This window comes from Danio rerio, chromosome 2 (genome assembly GCF_052040795.2).
Source record: "Danio rerio strain M-AB ecotype USA chromosome 2, GRCz13ab, whole genome shotgun sequence".
NCBI lineage: Eukaryota > Metazoa > Chordata > Actinopteri > Cypriniformes > Danionidae > Danio > Danio rerio.
Window position 1 is genome coordinate 34432472 of NC_141022.1, and position 5529 is coordinate 34438000.

The following is a 5529-nucleotide window of genomic DNA, read 5'->3' on the forward strand; positions in this document are numbered from 1 at the left end:
GTCCCGACTCTCTGTGCTCGTTAAAAATCCCAGGATATCCTTGGAAAAAGAGTAGGGGTTTAACCCTGGCATCCTGGCCAAATCTGCCCAATGGCCTCTGTCCATCATGGCCTCCTGACCATCCCCATATCATCACTGTCTTCATCACTCTGTCTCCTCTCCACCAATCAGCTGGTGTGCAGTCTGGTGCAGTATGGCTGCCGTCGCCTAATCCAAGTGGATGCTGCACACTGGTGGAGGATGAGGAGATTCCCCTCAATGTGTGTAAAGCGCTTTGAGTGCCCAGAAAAGCGCTATATAGATGTGAGGAATTAATATTATTGTTATCATATAGTTTAGATTATGTATTACAATACCCATAAAATTTGAATTAAATACATTTTATTAACATCTACCCCAACCTTCACAGTGTAAAAGCAGTAATATACTCGTATCATTTATTAAATTACCCAGTAAACAGTATTTTATTAAGGTCTACCCCAAACTTAAGCCCAACCCTCACAGTACGGTAAATATATACATATAATTGTTGTACAATGTCACAAAAATGATGCTATATTTATGCAAGTTGGCTCAGTGGTTAGCATTGTGGCCTTGGAAGGTTGCTGGTTTGAGTCCCGACTGGGTCAGTTGGTGTTTCTGTTTGGAGTTTGCATGTTCTCCCCATGTTGGCATGGGTTTCCTCCAGGTGCGATAGGGGAATTGATGAACTAAATTGGCCATAGTATATAAGTGTGTATGGGTGTCTCCCAGTACTGGGTTGCAGCTGGAAGGGCATCCACTGTGTAAAACATATGCCAGAGTAGTTGGTGGCTCATTTCGCTGTGGCAACCCCTGATAAATGAAGGACTAAGCTGAAGGAAAATGAATGAATGATGCGAGTATCTGCAGCTGTATCCCTTCTAAACTTTATCCATTAAAACTGAGAGTGTGTGTGTTTGTGTGTGTGTGTGTGGATCCTCATGGTGGTTTGAGGTGTCCAACTGATGCCTGTTGTGTACACAGTACAGTACATTTTCATATGTACTACAACATTGAAATAAAAAAAATAAAGTGCCTCTGATCTCAGCATTTGACATAACAAAACAAACTTTGCCCCATATATACAAAAGCAAATCAAATGCCCATATTTGCTGCAGACTTATCCAGAAACTGAAGAAGTCGGTGCGTGACTACCACATTGTTCCAAGTCAAACTGTCCATTGAACAAAAGTGGTGAAGCAAAGAAACAGAACCTCTGAGCGGCAACTAATTAACTAACTCAGAAGTTTTTGTGTCATGAATCAGGAGGAAGACTTTGGACGCAGTGTGTCAAGTCCCACAAAATGTCTTTGAAACACCTGAAATGTTTTGCTGAGTTGTGGTGGATACTGTAAGTTCATAGCCCTGGCGTGGTTTCCAAGACGAGTAAGTACAGGGATGCCCTCAATGATGATGCCCACCACATCTGGAACACGGCAGACATATATCTGCATATTGCGCATTTTCAAGTCTTCATAGACACTGCTCTCTGTTTTTCCCTGTATGAGAATAAACAGAACAATAAGTGGCAAAACTGAAAAAGCCATTCTGACAGTTATATTGTCAGATGATTATGATTTTTGCATAATGTAAAACAAGGATTTTATTTTTGTGAAACTGCAGTTAAAAATGACATTATTTTTTAAATCAAGTCTACAAGCAACTAAAAGTCCAAAAGGTTAACTTGGGACCCTGGTTCCTGCATATTCATTTAGGTGTTTGTAGGCGTGTTTCGAATGTTTGACAGAGCTCCATCTTTGTACTATAATTCAGTCAGACATAAGATTGATATCTGAGGAATGTGTGCCTTTCCCAAAAAAGTCAAACTATGCTTTTTAAACAATACTTACATAGTAGTCAGAGATCAGCTTTTGCCCACTCTCTCCCATGTATTCAATGAGGCATCTCAGAGCCACGTCTCTCTTCCTCACCACAGAGGTACTTGAATCCTATAGTTGGTAAGTGAATAATGAAAAAACTGAATATTGCAGGCAATATAACTACAAACGTAATTAATTCAAAATGGAAAGGTAATCAATTTATTGGAAGAAATATACTTTTTAAAATTAATTCCTATGGACAACACCCTTGAAGAACTTTTTACAGTGTAGTAAAACAACAGTTGTTGGATTAAGATAGAAAGTATCAGAACTAGTTCAAGTTAAGTATGATCATCACCTTAATTAACTCTTTAATTGTACATGTCGTTTTATTACATGCCTATATTACATTTAAACATCTCAATATCTATGGGTTTTGTGATGCTTCCAAAGTACAAAACTCTAGGATAACACAGAGATAACTAGCTCTATCTAAATTGTATGAAATGAAAATGCAAAAACCCAGTTTATATTCATGAACAGAGCCTAAAACCAGCATGCTAACTTGAGAAATTATACTAATCATAAATATTGTTAGTATTTTTTTGATTTGATATATCAACAGGTTGCTGGTAGTCTTGAAAGTTAAAACTATAGGCCTTTAATTTACTAGAAAGCTGAATAAAACTGCATATTTACGTTACGAAGCAGCTTTGGCTATTTGCTAATCAAGCTAAACTGCTTTATGTTGTTTTTGCAGGCATTTATAATATTTAAAGTTATCAGAGAACTGTCGAATAACATTGTTTCATACAGTACACTGCAAACACATCTTTTAATTAACAGTTTGTTTTAGCGCATGATTTATGAAGGTTTTCTGTTTATGTTTTTGATTCAACCATGATCTTTGCTCCAGCTACTTTAACGTTGACAATTGACCTCTAACTGCCTTAAAGAGCTCATTTGAGTGACATTGTTTCTATTATATTGCATAAAAAATTATGGTTGCATATTATTTTACTGTACTTAATGTGTACTTACTGTGGTATAAGGAAAGTGCTGGATTGTGTAAGATATGTAGGTTGAGGTGTAATGGTAGGTTATTTGGTCACACATTACTCCGTGTCTGAAATTACTATAGTTACATTGTATGTACTTGCAATAAAGCACTATATAGGACTAATAAAGGAGAAATAAATCTGTACAATAACAGAAAAAGTCCTATCAGTTCATTACAGTTTTTTTTTACAATAAATTACATGAGCAACTCAGAAAAATACATCATGTTAAACTACCATTATGTCAATACAAATATTTTAAAGCATTAATAAAGGGAAATGACTGTTAATTAAAAAAAACATTTGTTAAATGAACTGATTTGAGTTATTAAAGTGTACTCATGAACACAAATTTTCACTCACGATTGCCACTTTGTCAATGTTAATATTAGACCCTGATTGTAAATCAAGTGAAGTTTAATAAACTCCTTAAGACTAAAAATAAACTGCAGTTGGATTTACTCTAAACATTTTAATTGGCACAAAAATACTTAGAAATGGCAGGTTGAATTTAATGTGAAATATTTTAAGTAGAAAGACTGATATGGCATCAATTTTGTAAAAAATCTGCGCCGCTAACAGTTTATAACACCAAGAGTTAATTTTTTGTCTGTGTCTGCTTGTGCATGTGGGTGTATAAATGGTCATGTCTCACACAGGCGGTGGGGATAACAGGCTGTGGCTGTAATGGTCATCCATCAATCACACAGACAGCAGTGAGGTTCAGACTTTGAGCATCCCTCTTACATGCTGTGCTGGCCATTACCTGCCTTATAACCAGACATGACTCTCTGTATAATGGTTCCCTCACAAAGCATTACACCGAACAGAGAAACACACCACGTTCTCACTTCATAAGGCTGATCTGAAAACACACGCTTAGAGTGAGTTTGTTTGATAATCATTTCAGCTCTCGCTTCCACTCACACTGATTTAGCCGTTAATATAATTTGATTACGCTCTTTCAATGTGTCAATGTTATTGACTTGTTTAGTCAAGCCAGTGAGAGATGGGAAAACAGGCAATCCTACTCTCTTATCTGTTCGTCTTGTCTATTTCAATGAAAGTCACTTTCAATTCAGAGTAAAAAAAAAAATAAGAGAAATTTAAAAATTAAATGAAATAATCTCATTTTGAGATGAAAAGTCACAGTGCTGCAAAATAGTCATCAAATGAAAGTTGCAGTATTAGATTGAAATGAATTGTGAGATATTAAGTCAGAAGCTATATGAAAAATGTCGCCATTTGAGATGGAGCTGCCCTACAAAAATGACTGAGTTATGAAATCACAATTCATGAGAAAAAAGTGCCATTTATAATATATTCACATTGTAAAATATGAACTCATATGAGATAAATTATATTGTACTGAAGTAAAAAAAAAAAAAGGTTTGAAGCAAAGTTGCAATATATGAAATATGAAGCCACAATTATGATGATTACAACATAATACAGTTTGAGTTTTCACTTCAAAAATGTAATTAATTATTAATTACATCAGTAACATTTTATTTAAATGATTTTTGCAATTACTTTGTCTAAAGAATATTAGATTTACTCAGTAAGTAATTGAATTACTTGACTCAGTGCTCCATAAAATCCCTATACAGTAAATCTCACTGCAATAAAAACTCATTTAATCCTTTAAATCCGAGTCAGACCTTTAAAAAAAAGACACTTAATGAAAGTTAAACAATATATGAATCAAAATACAAAATGTTTCAAAGTATTTAACATTTCTTAAGCATGTGCAATTATGAGTCCTTCTTTATTATACAGTGCTTAGCATATACAAGCACACCCCTCACAAATTTATCTTTTAAATTCAAATTTTAAATAGGAAGCTCTACAATATTATATTTGTGCATACATTAGAATAGTCAGTACTGAAGCCAAATCTGGAGCTTATCTAACAAAATAACTTGTGATAACGGTCCAAAAAGTAGTACACCCAAATTTATGTTATAGAAAAATATTATATACAAATTTTAAAAAGCGGAAAAATCAAAATGAAGCAAAAAAATAAAAAATAAACGAAAAATAAAAATAAACATTTTGTTGATATTTTGTAGGTTGTCATTTTTTTGCATTATTTAGCTTGAATTTAATCGTGTTATATTTCAATTTCTAAATATGTTTGGTGAATAAAATCTTATTTTAATAAATATATCAGTTAAATAAATCTGTTTTGTTTAAATGCACCAAAATACATTGCCTGAATTCACTGAAAAATGGATAAAAATAAAATTTTTCAAAATGGGTTTTACTCAATTTTGCTGAGCACTGTACACTTGCAATTACAGTAAACATATTCATAAAATTATATAAAGTGTCACTGGAAAGCATAAGGTTGCAATTACAATGAAGTTGTTATATACAATATAACATCATATTGCAGGTATTAGAGAAACAAGGTTATGATATGAAATATTAAATCACTGTGAAACGAAGTTATAAATGATAATAGAGTCTCAATATCAGACACAAAGTAAGTCCACTGTATAATATAAAGTCACAGTTTTTGACAAACAAGTTGCAATTGGAGATCTAAAATCAAATTATGCCAAACAGTCACAATATGAACTATAAAGTCACATTGCGAGATATATAGTTGTAATGACTATAAACCA

General features: G+C 33.6%; 1 long non-coding RNA gene across 1 annotated transcript; it reads right to left on the minus strand.

Moving 5' to 3' along the window:
* Nucleotides 1–364: 364 nt before the first annotated feature.
* LOC137487471 (uncharacterized) lies at nt 365–2002 on the minus strand. The gene is made up of 2 exons (XR_015478641.1): nt 1872–2002; nt 365–1520 (listed from the first exon to the last, which is right to left on the minus strand). It is a non-coding gene; the product is annotated as an uncharacterized LOC137487471 (long non-coding RNA).
* Nucleotides 2003–5529: the final 3527 nt, after the last annotated feature.